Raw genomic sequence first — 25,408 nt, 5'->3', positions numbered from 1 at the left:
GCTCTGTCTTTTTTTCCCCCCTGAACTACATCCTCTATTATCATTTAATTACTGACATATCATACAAACAGTCAGTAAGACAGTCCCAGTGGTCTTACAAGACCACTGCTTGCAAGAACTACCAAGGAGGGAGTTCTCTCCTGCATCGTAAAAACCTCCTCTTCTACAAGAGGGAGAAAGTTTTAAGGAATCAGGATTCATATACCCTCTTATGTATTTGTGACCCCTTAGCACTCAGAGGTTGATCAGTATAAGAAGTTTTGTCTATAAAAGAAGTGAACAACCTTCTACTAATTATTAGCAATATTGTCTGAATGTCTGAAAATATAAAAATGGGTGCAAAAAATACCAAAATCCTAGAATTATTAAACAATAGCTCTTTTGAGGATAGAAGTGTACCACTGTTTCTCTAATCTCTTATTTCCCAGGTGTCTTTGATTAGCTAATCTGATTTCTGTGAAAGGCTGGGACCTGTCCTACAGGATATGGAGGGGAGGTTGAAATCCTCTGCCTCACCTGCTGCCCTCCATGATCCACATATGCCTCTGATCTCTCTCCTGCCCTAAGATGGGAGTTATTTTCTGCACTTTACTACAAAGAAAATATCATTTATGCCCTGAAAAGGGCATCTCCACTACTGAAGTTGAGAGGACCAAACATATTTAAAAAAGATAGCAGGTGGATGCAAAGAACAGGAAGAGGAAAGGTAGTGTCACACTAGGTCCTACTGGAACATCATTTATAAGACAGGATAATTTTGCTATCATTTAATTTCTGTTTCTCTCAATCATTACCTGTTTCATCTACAATTACTATTATTTTTTCTATGTTGGGTCCTTAGTCACCTGCAGATTTTAAGCTGTGTTCCTGTCTTCAGCAGATTTTCCAGTCTTCCAGAGAACACAAAATGGGTAATATAACTGACTTTTTCAGAATAACTGCACAGAAGACTTACAGCCCACAAAAGCTCAAAATGTTTCTTAAGAATTCATAGCATGTGGTTATATCTCAGCTTATGAACAGAACAATTTATGTATTTAAAAAAATGAAGCACTATTTCTATCACCACTTGGAAACCAAAACATTGTATTTGGCACTGTGACTCAAAATAGTATACTTCAGTACATCACAGAATTAAACCTGCATGCAGCAGAAAAGTCATAGTCAAAAACTGCTGAAACTGAGACCAACAGAAAATAGATGGAAATACTCCGAGCCAATTCAGAAGAACCGTAAGTCCACCCCAAAGAGCTTAAAATGCATGCACCAAAAGTAATGGTGAGGATTTGTGCATTGGGGCCCTTATTAATTATCAAATCACATTTATGTCTGTTTCCATCTTTTTACTTTTCATTGACTTCTAAATTTTTTTAACTCTTGTTGATCTTTTAATTTCATAGTATTTATAATACATTGGAGTTTTCATCTGTTTTGGTCTTCATAATAATACTCCAGAGTCCTGAGATCTTTAATACATATTTCATTATGGACTTAATTTTATTTCAAATAGGTGTTTCATTTCCCTTGTTCCTCAAGGGAAAATGAAGAGTTCAGTCTGTATAATCTGAATCCAAAGTGCAGTAAGTTCAAAACATCCATGAATTTAGAGCTTCATAAAATTCTGCTCTTTCACCTTTTTTTTTTTTCCTAAAGAACTCCTTGTCATTATTTACATTTTTGAGTAGGCAGCAAGATTTTCTGCTTTGCTGCTCAGGTTGAAAATACTGAAATTAAGGAGACATGAATGATTTCTCACAGAAAAATCAATTGCTTTTCTTAGTATGCTCTGAGTTAATTTTATGGCCCTAGTTTCAATTTCCCCATCCAAATTGCTATACATTTATTTCTTAGGAATAGTCCAAGCCTCCAAAATCTGAGATACAGAGTTCAACCCCTTGTCTTGAAGACCTCAATCCTTTTCTGATATATCTGAGATAATTCCCTCTTTAGTCTGGGGAAAATGACGTGGTGATCTATAGCTTTTTTTTCCCTCATATATAAAAAAGATATAATACTTTTCTACATCATAAATGTGTTTTTGTGTTTAAATCCATTCATGAGATAGTTAGTTCCTGTGTTGATGGGACCAATTAACTTCTTAGATTGTTACTTTATATATATACATATATATTTATCTAAAATGTTGTTGCAAGAATAGAAGACATAACGATTAATGCTGATTAGCAACTTAGGCATAGATCTTTCAAAAAGACCTAATAATACCATACAGGGTGTAGCATCATCTCTAGTACAACGTCTGATGGATTTCAGTGTGATATAAGAATAGTGCAAGTAGAAATCATCTTCTGCTTAAAAGGGAATTAAAATATACTTCTTTCTGAGCAAATACATTGCATGAGAATACATTACATTATTTTAAAATCAGTCAGCAAAATAGACTTTCTAGCAGTTTTTTTTCTGTTCCTAATCTAAAGGTCACAGTTCTCAATGCATCTTTGATATTCCTAGACATAGTTCAAGCATTATCAATAGAGAGAAATGAGGGAAATGGAGAAGGAAAGTATTCTTCTCAAACTAGAGAAGAGATACTTGAAAACATTTTAAAAATTTTATACTACGTTTGCAGTTTCTGCCCAGTCAGCTAAAAGCCTCCAGTAAAAGAAATTAGAGTACTACTTCTCACCGTAAGTTTTGAACTAATCTAACTGTTTAGAACATTTGGTAAAATGTAATATTGTTTCCATCAAAAATTATGGTATTTTGTGAATTCAGATTTTGATTCCTTTTTTCCTTCCTTACTGACACTCTTCTCTAATTTTCCCATTTTAGAGTTCCTTGACAAGAAAATAAAGCATTAAACACTTTCAAAGTTCTCCAGGGAAAACTTTGCCCTTCCTGAGCTTAGTCTCGTTATCCATCAGTCATTCAGTCAGCCTTTATTTTATGTACAGTAACACAATGGAGAATAAATCTCAAAGTGCCATACATAAAAGCTGTTACTTAACAAGAGAAAGCTAATCTCAGCTGATGAATTTCCACCTTTGTTTTACGTCTACCTAAAGAGTGTCTAATAACCTCAGGGACTAAGTTTTATTGCTGCTGGGCATGTGCTTAAAATCTTAGTCTCTGTATTTTGTGCAGCTGCATCCCAGATCACTAAGGAATAAAGTCAGATTGGTTTTAAAATAAAATAATAGCATTAGCAGCTGAATTTATACACTGTGTAGCAGAACAGTAACTAATTACATTTTTGTGACTTGAGAACTTACAACAGACATTTCGCAGGCTAGCTAAACTGTTATAAATAGATCAATGCTGTGTTACTGAAACAGTATCCTTGCAGCAAAATTAATCATAACTACATTCTTTGCAGGTAACACACAGATGAAGAATACACCTGAGAGAGGTCACAATGTTCTTATGCAAAACTTAAATTACTCCACTAGCTAGTGTAGCATAATTGCTACATAGCAAAACTTGCCCCAGATTCCACAAAACATCAAGAGATACCTGATGGATCTCCCTCTGGGATTTTTCATTCGCACATTTCCGTTATAGGAATCATGTACTGTCAATGTGCATTATGGTACTAAATAGGTCATATGCTTATAGCTTTGCTAGTAATAATGATCATTTCTAAAGTCACATACATTTTTTTTCTGTCTTTTCTTGCAACTTAATACAGAATATCAAGCTCCCTACTTCAGGAGTTTAACATTTCATTCTGGTTAATGTAAAGACAAGAGAACAGAAGCCAGTGGATACAAATGGCAACAGGATCTGGAAGGTCTGGCAAGTGTCTGATAGAGTCTCAAAAGTAGTGCCTCAAAATTTGTCTCTAAGTGGTGTATGTATGTTACTGATAGTAAATTGAGGGTTATTGAGAGTAAGTTGATGTTACCGGTAGTGAAAGAATGAAAGTAGCAGAAAATGAACCAAAATCTCTGTTAATGTAAGCAGACTATATGGCTATTGACTCTACTACTGAGCTTCTTTATGAGCATAAACACATACTTAATTTATGTTGTTAATTGGACACATTAGAATAACTTCTGGTATAGGCTTATTCCAAACTACATGTGTTGACAACTCTATCAATAATGTCATTTTTAAAAACTGGGATGAAAGGTAGTCACTATGACAAGCCAGATGAAAGTTCTGCAGAATTATTCTGATGAATTAACTTCTATTTTCACCTAATAGACTGTTGTAGAAAAATCAAAACCTCAAGGTTTTGCATGTCATCAGGCTGCTTTATCTCTGGGAGAGTTCCTCTAGGGAATACCCACATTTCTTCAGTACGCCTAATGAAAAATTATAGGAAGCAAGGTAACAGTTAATACTTAAGATGTATTTTGGTGGAAAATCTCTAATTTAAGCTGTACACTGCAGGAAGAGAACATATTGATAGCATTTCTCCATCATTTCAAGTATTAGAATAAATCTTCAAAAAAATTTGGGGACTGCAAAGGTAAACATAATGGCACCGAATAAAAAAGGTTTCTCTCTCAAAATACAATTATAATATATAGATAAAGCTGTAGGGATAATTTGATTTTCAGACCTTAAAGGCTGGTAATTTTTGTGAGCTAATAGCTCCTTCACCAAAGTGAGAAACCTGAGCTCATGACTGATAGATGTGAGGAAAATTCTAATAATCCTATTCAGGGTGTAGAGAACCGGTACTAAATGCGATTTTGTCTCAACATTGCCGCCGCCACCGAGCAATGCCGCGCCGGCGCCCCCGGGCGTCGTCCGCGAGATAAACAACCTCATGCGCCTGCGCAAGGAAAAAAGGCGCGAAAAGGACAGAAGAAAGCTTCTAGGGGAACAGCACATCTGGCATGAACTGCACGTACACATTTGCGATCTGCGCATGAGCAGGAGACCCCCAGAAGCCCCCAGCCCGTTTCTGGAAGGTTCCGGGAGGGCGTACTGCGCGCAACAGCTAATCTGCATGGGGAGTGAGGAAGCACCTCCCAGAGGCGGGGCAGGAACCTATAAAAGCAGCACACCGGGGGAGGGTGGGGGGGGCTTGGTTGCGATGATTGGACACCTTGAGAGGAGGTGGGGGATTGTTTGTGAGGACTGAAGATCTAGAACGGAGTCAGCAGAACATCATTGGACTCTCAGTGGCGGTAATTAGTTTCTTTTCTTCTTTTTCAAGTTTTTCTGTATCTTTTCCACTTACACTTCTCCTCCCTCCTTTGCCTCCCCTTTGGCTTTCCCCACCTTTTCTCCCCACTCCATTGAAAAATAAAGTTAAAAGGTTGTATGATATTTGACCAGTTTTAGGGTCTTAATTTTGGTCTTGGGATCATAATGAAACCCTTCTGATATTTGATTGGGACAGGCAGAAGTCCGGAGGAAAGGAACTGCCTACTGCTATTTAGAGCGTTTTTGGAGAGAGATCTTGGCATAAGAGATAATGGTTAGATTGAGGTTCCCCCCAGAGGCAAAATATTAGTAAGTAGTACATCATTTCACACATGACCAGGAGCTAAATTTGTTTATAGGTGGTAATTTTCCATTGAAGATATTCTCTCCTCTGAAAGAACTGCTATGCCAGTCCCAATTCATCTCATTTTTTTTAAAAGATACTATGATTATTAGCACATGTAAATTAATAAGCAGAGTGCTTATAATAATTGGCGCTTAATACTGAATTATGAATCAGGTTGCTTAGTGTTAATGAAACATAATGAAATGTAATTCTCCACTTTAATGCCACCTGCCAAAGCATGCCACTCTCACTTTCCTCTCCTTCTCTGCAATCAGTTACGTAAGAATTGACAGTGATAAGTAGACAAATGATAAGGCTTTGAATGTTTTTGCGTTAGCTTTTGAAATGCAGTGCGTGTAGAGAATTTTTAGTTATTTACAAATCTCCCCTAGACTTTATGTAAATTATGAACATATGGTTGTCCATTTTGGGGGAGTGAATACTTACTTTGATTATGAATTTTTATACAGTGATAATAGACATATTCTACATGTCATGATTGTAAAAGTGATTGAGTGTAGCCACCAGAGAAGTGATTTACACAGGCATTCTTCTTGTTTCTGATACCAAAACGCCAAGAAACTTGATTTATTGCTGCTTCTGCTGTTGTTAAAATGCCTGAACTCTATTCAGGTACAAATAAACAACAGTCTCAAATCTTGGAAGCACAGAGACCAAGGCTAACTGATCTCTGCTAATAATTACTATTTCTTGTGTGACAGTTCTGGAGCTGGGGCAAACAAACCTGCTCATCGCAACCATTATACCTAATCTCTGAGGGACCCACATAATAAGGTAAGCGCCTAGTAAATAATCACAATAGCAAACTGAGGCTTTATGCCTGTCATTTGCTGCTGGGAATTGACTCAGGTCAGTTCCATATCAGGAAAAAAAAATAAGGGGAAAAAAATAAATAGGGGGGAAAAAGGGAAAAAAATAGGAAAAGAACGCTTCCACTTTGGGTAGCATAGACATGCACCATATTTGTGGAACTGAACAGAGCAACAGCCGTGTTTCTTTACAAGCCAATACTAATTAAAGTTTGAATCAATCTCTCTGACATTGCTGGAAGTAAACTTTAAAATATGTTTGGTTCTCTGTCTTGACAATAGTGAAAGAAAAGGCTTCTTAGGCGTTTTTTTCATTCGTGTTGTACTGAAGTGGTGATATGAAAAAAATAGTGTCTCAGTGTCATTCACCACCAGTTTACTTAGAGAAAAGCAATCTTCCTGTATGACAACATCTACCAGCTAAGCAGAAATCAGCTTACCTTTCTGCAGATAACTTGTATGAATTATAAATCAAGGAGAAAATACTGATACACTGGGGTAAGAATATATATTGCTTTCACAAAACCTGCGCAGTGAAAAATTCCACCCCTAAAAATACTTACTTAGGTTAATTTCCTTTGAAGTAAACCTAATGTTGGAAAGCAAAAACCAATAGAAACAAAACATAAGAAAAGTTTATAGGCTGACTCTTAATCTTCTATTACAAGAAATAATAATTATTAGCAGAGATCAGTTAGCCTGGATCCCAGTGCTTCCATGATTTGTGTCTATTGTTTATTTGCACCTGAATAGAGTTCAGGAGTTTTAAGAACAGCAGAAGCAACAAAAGAAATAGAACAAAAGTGTCTATGTCTCACCAGAACCACTAAGGTTCTCCTTAGCTCCTTCATCAAACAGGATTGCCATGCTTGAAGATGTTAGGTTTCCTATTGACAGTGTAAAGCAGATATATCAGATATATTATTATTTTAGTCAGTTATGATGCTCTGCTGCATTGGCAGCTTTTTTGATAGGTGAACAAAACATTTAACAAAGAATAGAGGTAATAAGTTGAGAAAAATTCAGATTCTTTTTAAATATTAAGACTTCAGAATTGTCCATAAGAAAAAAAAATGCTAATCACAGAATGCAAAATACAGTTGTCAAAATACCAAGAGTTAATTGTTTTTACTTCATACATAGGTGTGATAAATGTTGACTCATGTTAAATGTTGACTCGTGTTTCATCTCTTGTGCGTCCTTTGTTAAATACAAGAGCTTTAAACAGAGAGTGTTAGTACAAAGGTAAATTCAATAATCTGGGAAAGAACTTGAGTTACTCAACTTCCTTATTATCACCTGTTTCATTGTATTCCAAACAGTATTGAATACAATAATATATTAAAACTTACTTTTTGGGGTTTTTCTTCCTGGATAGATTCTTTCCGGGCAAATTAACTGGACAGTGCTGGCAACAGCATAAGCTTTCAACAGAAAATTTAGATAGATAAGCAGTCATTTGTCCCAAGGAAAGCCAGCCATTGATGGTTCTAAGAGACCTGACACAAAAAATGATATTTTTTAGCTTTAACTTTGTCATCCATTCACCAAGTACGCCTTCATTTTTCTTGATTTCTGCTTGAAGTACCATGTCAGCATCTCATTTTACTCTATGTTCAAAATGATAAATAAGTCAAAATTTTAATGTGCTCTTTTAAGCACCATAAATCTCATCTTTCCAAAGTTATTTTGCAATTAAACAAATTTTAGGCTTCTATATGTCTAGGTAGTCATTAAAAAGAGAGATATAGTTACCTAAGTTTTTAAAATACTCGAAAATAGTAGTTATTACCTGTCCCTTTCTGGATCTACTGTGAAGATGATAAAGTAAAAATAGGAGATCTACCTAGGGAACATTACAATTACTAAATCTGCTTCGTGTAATAGCATAATAGATTAAAAAATACATCTGGCAAAGAAAAACTGCCTTCCCTGGGTACTATAAAAAATTAATACAAAGCTTAAGGGAACAGAAATCCATCTTGTACAATCAAGTGATATTATGAGACAGATTAGGAAATTAACCCAGATGTACTAAAATATAATTAGAATTCAAAAGAGATGTCTCACTGAATTGTATCAGAGAAAGCCAACACACTCCCAAGTATTCAAACTGAAAACAATTTAAATTTACTTAACTTTCTTTTTTAAATCAAAGCCTTCTTAGTCCAAATTTCATAACTGAGAAACACAGATGTATGTCTGGATCTGGAGAAAATAAAATAACTAAGAAACTTCATTGGTTCATTGCCATGTGCATTCATAAAAGTACACAGTTCTAAGACAACTGGACAAGAACAGCAACAATTTAAAAAGACTATGGGCAGTACATTCAGCAGTCAGTGCCAGCTCTCTTGTGCTGTTTTGCCAAGGCTTGGAGTCCGTTGCAGGCTGTTCTCATTAAGTGGTGGATGCCTTTACTCTGGGAGTCCTGAATAAGTAGACTAAAATACCAGGCACACTTTTTACAGAAAAGGTTGTTTTTTGAAAGGAATGAAGTGTTACTGTTACAGAGGATTTTTGGCATTGGTCACACAAGCTTGGACAGTAAACTTGACTATATGACAAAACTCTCTTCCTGCTGTCGTGTCAAAATTAAGGGAAAGCTTGGACTGTGTGACATCTAGGAGGCAGCAGCTGGTAAATGACACCAGATACTACCATTTATTTTTGCTTTCTAGGTAGTGGGTCAATGTCAACCTGTTCAGCGCTGTCCTGTAAAGAACAGAGCAAGATCACTCAGACTGTCAAGAATGAATCTCACTCCTGACATAGTGACTGAAAGCCTCTTCTTCCAGTTGGTATCATTTGCTGATCATAGGAGTTCCCCTCTTTTGCTACACCCCAGAAAGGTCAGACCAATTAAGTTTCACCATGGAGATCTAAGCAATTGTTTCAGTTTGTGTTAGAATGCAGACAAAAAACAATGTTTACAAAGTCAAGCACTACTTAAAGGTAGTGTAACATCTCTTTCTTACCTCTTCTCTTCTGTTAATTGCCTTTTGTCACACTCAGCTTCCAAATGTCTTCCTATTATGTCATAAACACTGCATAGACAAGAGAGATCAAGGTTGCCTGAGCTGCATGATTTTTCTGTTACTCTAGGCCCTTACTAGGATCCAGGTCCACCAGTAACTGCTTGTCCGATATCTTCGTGTATGTAGTAGCCAGGCTGGTAGTGTTCTGACTAGCGTCCAAAAGATCTCCTGTGTCTAGAAAAAAAGAGAACGGGGGGGAAAAAAAAAGCCCTTTGAGAAACTTTTTCCAGAATTATTAATATTCCTATTATCTATATCTCCTTTCTAAGTAATTAATAATTAGTAAAATAATTGGGAGATGCATTGAAATTAAAAAATACATTATTTTATTTATTTTTGACTATATTTCAGCTTATATTTGGTAAAATCAAAATATATTGACAGATAAAATTATACAAATAATTGAAATAAAAAAGAATATTCCTGTCTGAAAACAAGCAAAGATATTGGTAGGAATTTTTGAGGTGTGGCCTAAATCACCATTTTTCCATGAAAAAAGATTTGACAAAAATATTGCCTACTTCTGCCTAGTACCCACCCACTTCAGGTTTTTTTCAGTTGTGTTGCACCTCTGTGAAACAGTCTTAAACAAGGTCTTTGCATTGTCCACTATTCCATCATGTTACATTTTTCCCTTAGATTAATTAAATTCATTCCACAACTACTGATTCTTCTCAGATTTCAAACCCTAAAAACCTATGACTATGCAAGGACATTTTACATGAACTTATAGTGGATTTAAATAGCACAAGTGGCAGCAGTCTGATATAGAATATACCATGATCTAATAATAAATTAAATAAATCTGAGGCTTGAAACCAAAACTCAATTAAAGATTAATGGATAAAAAATTTAAAAATAAAATTGAATAAACTAGGCAAAAGCTTGATTAAATCCAGAACTACCAATGAAACAGCCTTAGATCACTCACTGCAAAGAAAGTCAAACTGTCACAACAGTGTCACAACCAGCCAAAGCAGATCTTCACTAAAAACATACCACAACATGGTGCAACCAGGAACTGGATGATATTTTCTTCATTTACTGAAGGTGATTTTTCATCCTTTTCTAGCTGTACTTGTCACAGATCCTCCATTGTTTAGGTAAGCTATTCATTACTTTTTTTAGCGAAAAACATCTATTATTGGAAACATGTATTGGAAACATTGGAAAAATATATTATGGAATGTGTAGTGATAAGTCTTTTTTTCTTAAGGTTTGCTCAGACTAGTAAAACATAAAAAAGTTGCCACACATTTGGGATATCTGTGATTATACTAACACTCTTCCCCAAGTCTTCTCTCACTCTGCAAGTTACATAACTATGTTTTATAATAAGACATAAATAGTTCCATACAATAATGAAACTCTAACCATGCTTTGTTCTACTTCCATCACTGTCCCTCCTTCATTCTCTGTAGTCTGACTACCACCATCACCTTATCAGACATCTTGACAGTATAATTGAAAACAAGTATCAGTAAGGAGGGGAATGTGTCAAGGAAAGCTGTATTTCATCTGAGTCTTTTCTTCACAACCTTTCTGTTAAAAGGTCATACTTGTACAATCAGATTGAACAAGCATGTTCATCTGTTTCAACAACCCTGGCAGATGTTTCTAAGTTTCTTTTCTTGAAAACTGGAACTATTCCCTTGCTAATATAACCCTCAATGATTTGTTTCCTTTTAGAGAAGTAGTAACATCATTTTTTAAATTTAAAATGTCTTCTCATGACCAGATGGCATGCAAAGATTAACATTAGTTACCATTTTTTGATCAACAAAAACGCACGTAGAAAACTGTCCTGGATGTAAGTAAGTGTTCCACAGCTACTGTGTTATTTGTTTGCATACAGTCAAGCTGTTTGAAGCAATTAAGTCATGACTTACATTGCAAAATCAAAGGATTTGAATCTAGGAAAGTTTTGTTGCTATTTCTTCTCATTTATAACTTCAGCAATAATAATTTTAATTATCATAGTGATCAAAAACAACTTCCTGTGTGATACACTTTTCTATTTTCAGAATTGGCTTGCAGCCTACATATTCTGTTTAGGTTACCTCTCTTTGTCTCCAGTTTATTTTATTTGTTGTTTTTACTGAATTTGGAAATCTTATTTTTGTTTCTCTTTTTCTGTATCTCTGTTCTTCCTTTATATGGCTTGTCATTATTTTAATAAATTTACTTATTTGTCTTTCCTGCATCTCCCCTCTCCTTAAATTTCTTTACCAATTCAGACATTCATGTTTATATTTAAATTTACTATCATGTGATTATTTGTGTTTGTCATGTCAGAAAATGGCTACCCAAAACAATAAATACAAGCTATTTGCATTTAAGTTAGGCTACATAATGTGCCATGTGCTTTCAGTGTCATAACTAAAGAAAATTTGCTTAAAGAAACTGAAATATCATCAGTAAGTCAACAACAAATTAACATTTTCTCCAAATCTAGTGAGAAATACTGCAATAATTATTGATTCTATTTAAAAAATCATATTTACTCTGGACATTCAGTTTATATCCAGATTGCCTTATATCCAGAGCTTCCTAATGTGAGTGAGATTAGTGATATGAAACTCTGCAGAAACTCCAAGTTACATATTTTATTTTTTTCAAGTTCATTTCTTCCATACGTTGGTATTGAAGAAAATCCACAGAAACCCCTTCTTTTATATACGTATATCATTATATTTTTTGGTCACTCTCCACTTATGCATAATTTTTTTTATACTAAAAGTATAACATTTCTTGCAGTCTCCTTCCTCATATTTCTGTGAATCCAGTGGAAGTCAGCAGAAATGGAATTTGGGAGGGATTAAAAAATTAGGCTTCTAAAGATGTGGGAGATCTTTCTTAAAGACAAGAGTTTGTTGATATGTAACTCTTTTTTAATTACTTTTAAGTTAATAACGGCTAATTAATTTTTAATTAACTAACATTTTAATATATTAGTGTATCTTAGCTTCCCAAAACTCATGAACTTTTTAAGTTACACTAACATATTAAAAGCACATTTTTAAGATGAAAGGTTACTACGCTATAGGAAGATCTAAGACAAAAAATGAAAAAGAATAAAGGTGAAGCATAAAATTTTTGGAAAGATAATCTAAACACACATTTGATTTTAGACAGCTGCTGAAGTGAGGCCAGAGTATTAGCCTAGAAGTCCACCTGTTAGTTCCTAATTTCGCTTGTCTGCCATTTTCGCATCCCTTTTAATTATACATACTCTCAGTGAAACCAAACTTAACTTGACTACTATGAAAAATCCCAGCTGTATTTGGATCCTTTATCTGCTAGTTAGCTGGAAATTATTAATACACACCTTTTGTCATCTGTTTCTTCCCTACTGTGTCATATATGCTAAACTACCTACAGGTTTTCTTCTAGATATTATTTTACCAGGATGAAAAGTCCAAAATCCTGTCAGTGTTTCATTTTTTCTCCCCAAATTACATACTACTCCTCTCTTTGTAACACTCTGCATTATGACTCTTTACAAGCATATGAGAAATATATTATATTTTACTGCTACCGTTGCTTTGCAATGAAAGGTACCTTCTATACTTCACCAAGTCATAGTCCATATACTGCACATTTAATGTTTCTGCCAACTATTAAAGTGAAGCGCTGCCAGCTGTGAAGAAAAGCAAAGACAGCAGCAGTAAGAGTATAAGAGATGGGTACATGAGATATATGAAGATGGTAGAAATTATTTTCTGTTTGGTGTTTTCTGCATTATTTTGAAAAAGGATGAATGCAAAGGAAGAGAGTAGTTTATCAGATTTCATGAAACAGCTGTTGGAGCGTATATGGAGAAAGAAGGATCATGTTGATAATGGGAAAGCAGCAACTAACAGTTGAAATTTATAACAACCATGACCTAGCAATGAGTTGCATAGAGACTGGCTTTTCTGCCTCTCTGAGAACTCATATAAATGTAATGTGTTCTCCATCTAATTGTCAGGATCCAGCTGCTCAGGGCTCATTGCAGGACGAACACTTGTATTTGGAATGGAAGGAGGCTAGCAGCAGGGAAGAGAAAGGAAGGTGAGACACTTAAAATGGTCTCATTCTGCATCTGTGAGCAACAGTAACAGCCCCTGGGAATCAGACTCATTATCATATCTTAGTATAGGAAACATATAGAAAGCCACTGGTATAAAGAAGTGCCTCAGAGCAGAGAATTAGCTAATTATTGTCTAGTTACAGAATTAGATAATAAGTGTTCTATAGTACTGCATATTTTTAAGATATTAAAAATAAATTAAAAACAAACAACTCAATAAAATTAAAAAAGGATTAATTTTCAGAAAAGCAAATAGAAGTAATCTGGATAGTCACTGTTTTACAATGCCTAAATTATGCCTGTGGCAAATCTTTGAACAAAATATTGAAAGACAAACACAAGATCATAGACATTCATAAATTTATTTGATGACATTATACACATTTCTGGATGCATGTGAAGAGAGTAATCATGCCTTCTATCTGCAAAGGCAAGACAAGGTAAGGAAGCTTTCTTCTCCATTGTCACACAGTGAGTCAACATTTCAGTACCATAACAGATCCAGCTTTCCTCTGTTCTTGATGTATGAGGCAGTGTAACAAAAGAAATAGGCAAGGGTGTCTGGCTTGATACCATGTTGATGTCTCAGCCAAATGAACCAGAAATGTATAAAAACAAAGATAGCTATCTCACTCCTATCTCAGTATGTGAAGAGGAAGAAGAGATGCATCTGTAGACTGTGGAGAAAACAAAAAAAACCATCTGTGAACCTTCATTAAATGAGGAGACTGGAGATTTTGGACAAGGTGCTGCAGTCCAGAGACAGTGCAGATACTTATAAATATATATGAGCTTTTGGTTGGCCTAGAAGAGAAAATCTTTTGCTTGGCCATCAAGCTAGTGTCCTAAAGCACAGAAAAAAATTGCTTCATCTGATGTGGTAGAGGAACCAAAGGACAGACTAATCTACATGCTACAGAGGTAGCTCCTCCCACAAAAGACCAGAAATTATTCCATCTTTTAAAAATTCATATATAAACTTTATAAAAAGGAGATCTTTCTGACATATAGACTATGTTTTCATGTGTCTTAGGATACAGAAGAAGCTTCAGTGCTGGAATGAAAAAAGTCTTGACTGATCAAAACACTAGAAAAATTTGCTGCATGGAACAGTTATATTTGAGCTCAAAGTGAACTTGAGCTGAATAGTTTGTCTTTTACCTCACTAGCTTCTCAAATTCCTACCAGTGGCAACAACTCTGAAGTTTCTTCCTCTTGGTTTAATAAATATAATAAATTCTGATGAATAAAGTTGCACTAAAATCTTAAGAAGTGCCTTGTGAGTGATTGAGTTTTCTTGGAGGTCCCACTGTCAAGGAACAGAGGTTTTTTTGGAATTAAATGTCCATTCCCTTACTTCTTCCTGTGCCCTCTCTCATAGTGTGTATTTGTTGATTTTGGTTTTCTCTAACCTGATAAACTACAGACTGCTTCTACAGAGAAACAGAGCTAGTTATCAATATGACTGCGCTAGAAAATGCTGTCATTGCAGAGTGAGTTTCTGTTGTGAAAGTCATGGTGGAGAAAATTCAAGACTTATCCTCTCAGATAGATTAGAGAAGGACAAGATATGAAAGAGAGCACTTGGGTGGTTGTAGGTATATCTGTGCTTTCTCCTACAGAAATGTTATATTTTCTTCTTATAAAAATAATATTACTTCCTCAGGTTTCAGCCAGTCAGTCTAGAAGCCTTTTGGCTTTGGCACTGTGACAGGACCCCAAGTTAGTCACAAGCCTTCAGAGCAAGGAACACACAAAAAATACCAAAGGATTTCTAATCCCAAAAGTGAGGCTTGCTTAAAATATGAAGTTCTAATTGTGGAGAAAAAAAGTCTTTAATTAGGGATAAATCAGTTCTGTTGCTCAGCCTTTTAGAAGCAAAGCTTGAAAAGTGATGTCTTTCCATTGTCACATCAGAGGGCTGCTGTGTGTCCACTTAGTCCTCCTAGTCTTTTTCCTGGAGGTTTCTGGCTGAGAAGACCCCTGTGTTCTGAGGGAGAAGCAATTTCCCTCCCAGAAGTTTCGATGTTGAGCCCTGTGCAGACAGAGCAGACAGGTAGCTTGCTTCTCCACTATCCAGCCTCCTCCTCTTAAACAGAACGTAATGTGCAACATATATACAGTAAACCATATGAAAAGAATTCAGCAGTCACATCTGCCACAACATCCAGATAGAAATCTGTGTATGGATGTTAGTACCTGAGAGGCTGCTGGTAACAGCCTTTTCCTCTCACCTCCACGGTATCCCTGAACTTGCCCTACAGTCACAAAGCTGATAGCTTAACATCAGCTGGAATCGACACTGGTGTAGGCCACCAGTCAAACTACTGTCCTGTGTTATTCAGGAATTCATAATCGGTAAGAAGAAATTGTCTTTTGGGTGCCTAAAACAGCCTATGAATAGGATTCATGTGTAAAACACAACCAGAGAATTTGAATGTTCCTAAGGGCTTCATGAAATGAGCCAAAGTCATCTGAGAAGTTAAACCCACTGACAGCTGGTGATATTCAGAAGTGTGAAGTGTCATGTCTCTCTTATAATGGAACTATGACTCTTCCAGATAGCTATATTATAGAAAAAATGGACTTTCCAAAGCTGGTGTGGTCTGGTTTTATGATGGACTTAGATTAAGATCATTCCCCAAACGTTCTTCCCAATATCTGAGTCAGACTGCTTTTATGATAGTGCTGGAATAACTGGGAATACTGTCCAATCAAGCAGAACAAAATATATACAGCCTCTAAAGGCACAGTTCCAGCTCTGCCAGTCTTTAATTTCCAGTCTTCTCAATTAGTTTTTAAACAGGGTAATTCAGCACACTATACAGACAGTAGAAATAAGTAGTGCTTGTTAATTGTTTCCCACTTGAAAGACATTGAGCAGTCTCAGTTATTTTGAGTGTCTCTCTTGTTTCTATTTCATCCACACAATAGCAATCAAGCAGACATCCTGTGCTCAGATTAGGTGCAATAATTATTTAATTATTAGGTGTAATAAGAAATGTGTTCCGACTTCATAAATCAAGTTTTCCTACCATTCTTTTCCTATCTTTCTATCAGGCACAGGCAACATCTGTCCCCTCAACTTCCCACCTGCACTGCTGCCTCGTTACAGTAGATAAAATTTTTCAGTGGATCTTCAAATATGATAACAGCAGCTTTTCAGCAGCACAGGAGCTGCAGACCTAACACAATCCTAACACACTGCTTGGTGTTTTACATAATTCCTGCTACTTAGATTCCTATATGTAATCAGAATAAAAAGGCTTTACTCCCTGTGTAGAAAAGGCTCAACTGACAGGAATCAAAATTGAGAGTTGGAACTCAAGAAGTAGAATCATGATGCTAAAATGTTTCTTAATTCAGCTTTTCCTCATTCAGTTGTTAAATGATACCTTTGCAAAAGTTGAATGATGGAAGTTAAAGCTATAATACTACTGTATATAGGGACAACAAAGCAACCATTCACTTTGCACTTAGTTCCTTGAAGCATCAGCAAAAAAGTCCTGTGTCCAGGGCACTGGAGATCTTGTGTCATATTTTTTCTTCGTTATTTTGTATTTGCCCATTTCAGATGATGATCCTGAAATGATGAATCAATTTGGAATCCCCTGCATCTTATGGATGCCTTTTGAAAAGGCAAATACGTAGTTCAGTGTTATCAATACCAACTGACAGAAGGAAGGTGGTGATGCTTAAGTGGTGACACATGCATATTTTAGAGAGCAGTAGTAGTTACTAGCTTACTAGGAGAACCTATACTGTGATTTTATGTACCTTGGAACAGCAAATGCTAATGTTATGACAAGAAATTGAATTTGAAATTCATACTCTGTACATGATCACACACACACACAAAAAAAACCTAAAAAAAAAAAAATTAATATTGCATTACTCAAAGGTACCGATGAATACATTACATCTCCTGGAGGTAAGTTAAAAAAAAAATACAGGGCAACATCAGTGCTTATTAGTTTACTTCACTGAATTGCTGGGTCTGAGAACATGACTACTTGCAGGAGTGAGATACCTAAAAACCCATGGGAAAAAGTATAAAAGCAGAAGTGAGCCAAAATACTTTTTCAAAATTAAGGTAATAAGGCTTTGAAATTTCACGTATCAAAAAGGAAACCAGAAAAGGACCAAAGACATTTTAGTCATCTAAATAGGTAATTAACTTGAGTAGCTTCAGGCAGTAGATACACTACTCATCACTTAAAACCTAGCATGAACATAATGCTACGTTTTAGCAATTTTAGAATGCTGGTACAATTCAGCATAAAGGAACTACTTTAAGGATGTGCCAGCATTAATTAGGAGTGAATTTATTGTGCATTCCTGTGCTTATTTTAGCTTGTGACATATAAGAAAAAGATGATAGCATTTGGTACTGAAATGAGAGGAGAATATGATCTTAATAAAATCTTGAAAAGCTCATACTGGTTTTATGTCATAACAAATGATTTTATGTTTTAAGTAAAGACTAGATTATCACATTTAATTTTTCTGCTTTTGTAATATGGTTCTAAAGTAATGTTTTGGAGCCATGTCCAAAGCTAAAACAGGATTTTGATAGCAGTTAAAGATCTGTGATACAAATAATCAAAAACAAAATCACTACTCAGGAGTTACTTAAATCCTTGTTGGACTCAAAAGATGTTTTCCTTTTTGATATTAAAATTTGGATTTCAGGTATATACAGGCCTCTCTTTCCTTTGCAGCTATGCATATAATTCTGATTTGCACTACAGTAGGAGCTAGGCAGAGTACTAGGGTAGTGACTCAGTATTCTGAAGGCCCAAATTTGTTGGCGCATTCAGACTACACTTTACATATGTGGATGTCTTTGGGTTCTGCCCAGAGCATAATAATTATTTTCATTCAAAGCCACAGTTGCACATCCTCTTTGTATTATTATGAAATATATTTGCTTATATGACTGTACATTATTTACTTTGAGTAAATCACTTAGCATAGAAGGAACAATTCTGGGTTGCAGAGCATCCACTGAAACAATCTGAAACTACACTACCTATCACCTAGGAAAAACTTGACAGCTTGAACTAGGCTGCCCAGGGGTATCTTTCCCTGCTCTCTTGGAGCTGAAGTGTTTAACAACAAAAGAAAAGCAAGATTTGTGGTGGCAGAAGTAACAGAAAACTAGAGACTCGGCTGCAATAAGAGAATCTCATTTTATTCTTTCTTTTTCAGGGGCTATATCTCCTTTATCCCCACGACTACTTAATGTGTAAGGAATACAGCAGTGTCTAGAACAGCAGCTAGAATCCAATACACTCACTGTATGTATTTCCCATTATTTTATAAAGTTACGTACTTATTTAGTTATCCAAAAGTAGAAGTCTATTGTGTAAAAGTCTATAGCCAACCAAGTCATCTAGAATCCATTTGCAATTAATGGAAAAGAGTAGGTGCCTCTATGACTGTATTCACCTGATCCCAGTGTAGATACATAAGAATATGTCAAATGCACTCCCAAAGTATAATTCCATTTACTAAAAAGTAATTTTAGATGATTAGTCAGGTCCAGCTTTCTATGTCCAAAATCACCTCTAAAGTTAGAGGTGAGATGGATCCCACCCTACTGCACGGGGAACACTGTCTTGCTCACTACTAGTGATGTAGAAAATGCTGTTTTCCAGGCTCAAGTCTGGTGGGTAGAACACCTTTATTAAAAATGTGGGTTTCAACCTAATTTATCTGAAAAAAGCCAAAATCCCAGGTGTCTCACTATCGTCTTACCACAATCTCTATTGCATTATAGAAGGGCTGGAAGACAAGACCAGGAAGGAAGATGTAAGCCATATTTATATCTTAGAGACAAAAGTTCAGAAACTCTGTGAACTCTGAAGAAAGAGGCAACCACTGAAAGGTCCTGGGTCACACTGTACACTGCACCAAGAGGTCACTGTTGCCCTATGCTTAGCATTTACTGTGGGTTAACTATAAACAACTTTGTGCTCAATGCACAGAAGGTTTTTTTTTCTTACTTTCATTTTTTTTTCTTTCCTTCATCAACTGCCTCCTTGAACACCTGTACAGAATCTAAGCAACAGCTTCTGAGGCTTGATTCCACTTTGGAGTCCATAAAAGTAACACGTATATATTACAGAGTCTATTTTGTAGGACTTGACTATTGATTTACAACATTTTTAAAGTGTCTGTTGGTCTGGTCAGTCTGTAGTTAATTTATCAAGAAATTATTGAAAAACATAAGCAAGCAAGCCATGCTGTTCATTTTCTATCTTTCCATTAAATAAATATGAAAATGGAAGTGACAGAGTTCAATACTGCAATAAAAATAAAGACTTTCCCTTCAGAAGTTTTGTGAAAGTCATATGCAATGTATTAAATAACAAAAAAAAATCAATAAACCAAGCAAGAGAAACATCAGGAAAAACAAAAAAGGGGGGGGGGGGGGGAGAGATTATATCTAGGCACTTGGTATTTTTTTTCTGAAACATTAAAAACTTAGGAAAAACTTTGTGGGTTAGTGGAGTCTTGATTAGATAAAGACTAAAACTCTACTGATTGGGGGGGACACCACAAAACTTTTCATTCTTTGGATGACTAGGATAATAAAATTGGAAAAGCAGAAGTATGGAATAAGGTGATAAGGAAGCCTAGCTTGCTAGCCCTTTCGGCTCTTCTCAGGCTCTCCTGAGAATGACTGAAATTATGGACATATTAATTTATATAATGAATCAATAATAAATAAATAAATAAATAATACCCTCCCTCCAAACTCACAGATCCAGGAATTATAGGCAGTTATATATTTAAAGAGAAAAAAAAAAGTGACAGATTAAGCAAAATTTTACTTACGTGCATGTTTTACACAATTGAGCAGTAAGTATTGCTCAAATAATAGTATTTAGAAGATACCATACTTTTTAAAATTATTACTCATCTCAAAATGGATTAAGCTAATGTAGTCCCTTGCAATCAGGAGAAAATAAGCTTTGCATCTTCTCAACCCATATTCAGTGGAAATGCCTCATATATGAAACAAGAATATTCTCACTGAATCTTCTGGGCATTTCTGTCTAGAGAAATTTAAATTTGCTCGGTGATTTCTTTTCCATCCGGAACATTTTCATATGTAATGAATCATTGATAAGAAAATTTTTCAGAGTAAAAAAGCTTTAGACTAAAGAGTTACCTTTTCCTGAGAGTTTGCTTTTTCAGCCTGGATGAGAAGATGCTCCACAGTAGTTTTGATTCTGTTTTTCTTTTATTATATATTATATAAATGAGAAAACATACAGCTTGTTAAACCACACCGACCTGAATACTAGAATGTTTTTATTTTATCATAAAGAATCTACTAAGTACTAGATAAAATTTCTTAAGATGGACTGGTACTACTAAAGCGCAGCATGCCTCACTGCATGTGTATATGCTGAATGGCAAAATCCTGAAAACTGAAATCCTTCAGAGGTTTTAAGTAGCTTTCCATTTCAAAAACATAGAAGGAAAATGAGGTATCCACTGAAACCTAATGTTTATTTTTGCCTCTATCATTTAGTTTTAGACTAAATGAGACAGGTTTTAGACTAATCAGAAGAATCCTGTCTCTAATATGCTACAGTTTAAGGAAAATTAGGCCACTTTTACTTGGTACCTGCCTAGGAGCCAGGCAGACTGAAATTTAAGACTATCTAAATGCTTGTCACATCCAAAAGCTCTGGATTATACCCCAAAGTCTTACCAACATTGTTCAAGGAAAGAAAAAAAGCCCAGAGACCCAGAGAAGATCAAGCATGACAGTACTCGCTATTTACTGTATTGTTCTGAGTAACAACCATCAAGCATCAACATGGGTCTAATCATCATACACCTAACATGAATATGAGTATGCCCTTTCAGAACACTATGCACAACTACTACCTAACAGAAAGCACTGTTGAAACTTCTAAAACTTTACGTGTTTTCTAAGTCACTGGTGACATTCTTGGCAGCTGGTGGAGCAACATGGCTATACTTAAGTCATTTTCAAACACAAATTTTACTTCTTTCTAGTTTTCTGGAAATTAATTTAAAGAATACCTATGTATGTGAACACAAGAATCATGTCTTTAAAACCGGTCATTTTTATGGGATATAATATCTTGATTCAGCTTCATGAAGCTGAATGGAATATAGCTGCTGTAAAAGAGTCCAATTGTATAAATATATTTCCAGAATAAACAAAACAAAATTATACATGTCACAATTTAATCTTTGCCGTATTTTTCTCCAGATAATGTACACAGAGTACAATACAATTTACTTTTTTCTTAATTAGCCTTCCCTCCTGTAAGTATTACAGGAAGGTTTTAGCCTGCAGAAACAAATTGGGTCACAAGGAAGTTCAAAGAACTATTTTCAGAAAAAGCAAAGATTTCTGAAGAAACAATTTCAGAAGAATCTTATGGAAAATATTAATCACGGAAAAGAGAAAATGAATTAATATAAGTATTCTATGAAAGCAAAATATCAGTAGTATTTTATAAATTTAACAGAAAAAATCTTTATACGATAACTCATAAATCTGTAAGATGTTAAGAAACATTAAAAGGTGGCCAGCTTATGGCTAAAATTTGAACAAGTTTCAGATACAGAACAGCAAGAAAGTGAAAGTCTCATTGCACCTGTATGTTGAGAGCCTTATTACAAGGAATGCCAGAGAAATTTAATGTCAGAAGAACACTCCTCGAAGGCAGAGCCCTTATTTTAGTATCTATTGCTAATAGCTGCATTATTATAGGTATAGTTAATGAATATACCTAGTACATAACCTTGCTTTTAGGCAGACTAGATCTATTCTTTAGCCTATTTTCTATTCCTTGTAAAGTAAGCTGATTGACCTGGTTTTGTTCTGTGGTCACTTCCAGCTGTTTTTCAGCAGTTTTTCAAGTTAAAAGGTTTTGGGGGGGGATTGCCTTTTTTATTTTTCCTGAAGTTTCTTGCCTGTTACTATTTCCTTTGATTCTTTTCCCCTTAAAATTTATTTTTGGTCTAAGTTAGGCTTAAAGCCTTAAGTCATAATGCTTTCTATAAAAAGGTTTACAAAAGTAAAAAGCCAATTAACATTATTCCATCCTCTCTAGCATTCTCTGAGCATCTTTCCAACTTAAGATTAAGAGAAGTCTTTTTTTATCTAAGTTGCAGAGCACTTTACACATGACCTGGGCTCCTGGCTATTGCTAACAGTCTACACAGCTAAAGGGTGGAGCTGTTCACTCTCTAAAAAGATGACTACCAGCAAACACATTTCTAATAAATCTGTCTCTTCCATGGACTGGATTCATTCACTATTGCCCAATTCCAAAACTCAAGTCACTACAGGCTTTCCACAGGGGTTCCTTTATAAGATCAATAGAGTAGGTGGCAGTGAGAGTATACCTCACCTCACTCCTGTGTCCTTACCCCACTAGCACCCAGCTTAGTCATGAGCCCTAGTTGCCCGGTCATCCACGTTAGTTTGGTCAGATTTTTCTTCCTGTGACAAAACTCAGTGTAATTCTGAAAATAATTCATTCTAGAAATTTTTCCTATGGTTAGCGTGGACAAAATCATAGTAGTTTTACTCTGCCAGGTTATACAGTTCTTCAAGATCATCTGAGCAGTTCTTGCACATTGGAACGTTCCCAAAAAAATCTCCTCTAGTGTACTCAGGCAAGCAACAGACACGTCATATTATAAAGCACCACACAAGGAATGTTATCTAAGAATCACAGACACAGCATCTGGGGCCCAGGGAGACCCAGGCCATGCTTGCTGAAGCCAGTCTCCTCCACAAACAGCAAAGCGGTGGGCATAAAGCATTCTTTGGCTATCTTTTAATACTCTGTTTTATATTTTATTAGTTATCACTGGACAGTATCAAAGGTATATGGTGTAGATCTTGGCTATTCCTTTGATCCACTATGTATTTCCAGCTCATTAGCCTATTATCTAGCTGCCTCTAAATCACGAAGTCCTAATTACTAAAGTTACATAGTTAAAATAATTAGCCTTCCTATTATTTAGAACTGTATAATATTACTTAATTTTACATACCCTGTAGTAGTAAATAGAAAACCATAGATGATCAGAAGATAGAAATTCAGCTTATACAAGAATTTTCCTAAGACAGTGTTGGAGCGTTTTTGTATTCCAAGTTATAATTTCACTTTCCAAACTCTGAGTTTGATATTTATCATCCCTTCCTATTCCAGCAACATTAGATTTCTATCTAGTTTGAAAAGATGAAAACAACACCCAGTATTTCTCACTGTTTACCAGTTAAATGACAAAGACTTGACTTGATTTAATGATCTTTTGGCTTTATCTTTAAAATTCAGTGATAAATCTTACTGCTTACTCCAAATTCTGCTGAAATGGCAAATTGTTACCTGTCGAGCCATAATCAAATAAGCATTCTTAGAAGGGTCTAGTGTCATTTCCTACATCAAGACCCCTCAGAAAATGTAATTTTAATCATTATCTCCAGACTTGCCACAGGCTCTTTTTTAATGATTCATTCTTTACAAAGATCAGGGACTTGATACGCCTTTTAAAGTCAGTATATTTTTAAAACAAATTAACAATTGAAAATCTTGTATTCTGTTCTCAGAATGCCTTCACAGAAGTAAATAAGCTAGACTTTTAACTCCTACAGTAACACAAAACCAATGCCATTTTATTGCATTTTCTAGGATTAAATCCAAGCAAGAAAGCAAACTGGTTAAAGTGGAAAGATTAATACCATGAGAATAGTTTGTTTTAGGCGTCTGTTTTGAGAGATTAGGGATAGCTCTGACATCATAGTCAATTTTTTTTCTCATTGACCTCACTTATGAGTTGTAAGTAGAACTAAGACTGAAGTGAATCAGATCTTTTCTTCTATGGACCCCATCTTTGCCGGAAACTGTGGAGGTCCAAATGATTGAAAAGAATGAAAAAGATTATCCTGTGTCACCACTGCCATGAGGGGAGGATAAAAATGTTTCTCTTTTAATTTTTTTCCATAAAATGTACTGGTGTTGTCTTTGATCTCTGTTAGCAAATGTAACTTTTGCATAACTGATATTTCAGCACATCTCCCCTTCTGCAATACCTTATTTCAAACTGATATTAAGTGAACAACACTGGTTAGAATTAAAAAGATATATATATGCACAATGATTTCCAGTGGAAATATGTTTTAGGAAATCAGTATTTTACTTCCACTGAAATTTTAATTGTAAGTCTACCAATTTGCAATTAAAAAAGGAAATAATTAATGAAAACTGATTTTATATATGAAAATGTAGAGTTTCTCAGGTTTTCAGTCAAATGTTCCAGAATAAATGCTTTAGTTCACCTCTGGATATACTACTACTAATTGGCAGGATAAAGGGGGGGGGGGGTTAATTCATTATGGTTTCACTGTCCTATTTTTAACTGTATTATTTATTTTTTCAAACAAAGCAATGGATATTAAAGCATCAAAATAGTACTCGAAAGAAAAAATACACACCTAAGGATAACATGAGTCCTTGAGTTTCCTAACTTTTTTTGGTGTTATACAAAGCTCCATGCTGATTTTGCTAGCTCAGATCAAGAGGGTCTCCAATGAGTTAAATCTCAAGTAAAATTGAGGTAAGATCAGAATGAGTTTCTATGTACAGTAATATTTATATTTCCAATCTGAATCTTTTCATTAGAATGTTTAGAGAATAGATAGTATGTAATAAACTACAGACCTTGATGCAAATTGTCCTTCTGCAATTGGAGGGTTGAAGTTCAGAGCCACCTCTTCCTCATCTTAAAGTCTAGGAATCCTCAATTACAAATGCATGACTTCAGATCTCTCCACTACCCAACTGGCTATTTGACTTCCTTTATTTAAATGTTTAAATGTTCTCTGACTTTTGGCTTTCTCTGCATGGACCATACTTGAAAAGTACATTTCTAACAATGTGTTTTGGTAGACTTTCTGTCTTACAATGTATTTTCAGAATCTACCTTACTGACAGGT

The 25,408-nt window shown here is 35.3% G+C and overlaps 1 long non-coding RNA gene across 1 annotated transcript; it reads left to right on the top strand.

Annotated features, from left to right (window-relative positions):
* The first annotated feature begins 5,035 nt into the window (after positions 1–5,035).
* Positions 5,036–11,535, top strand: LOC112992768 (uncharacterized). The gene is made up of 3 exons (XR_003261606.2): positions 5,036–5,099; positions 6,187–6,259; positions 8,976–11,535. It is a non-coding gene; the product is annotated as an uncharacterized LOC112992768 (long non-coding RNA).
* The last annotated feature ends 13,873 nt before the right edge of the window (positions 11,536–25,408 follow it).

This window comes from Dromaius novaehollandiae, chromosome 1 (genome assembly GCF_036370855.1).
Source record: "Dromaius novaehollandiae isolate bDroNov1 chromosome 1, bDroNov1.hap1, whole genome shotgun sequence".
Lineage (NCBI taxonomy): Eukaryota > Metazoa > Chordata > Aves > Casuariiformes > Dromaiidae > Dromaius > Dromaius novaehollandiae.
The sequence above is the reverse complement of the archived record's forward strand: the minus strand, read 5'-3'. Positions and strand labels throughout refer to the sequence as shown.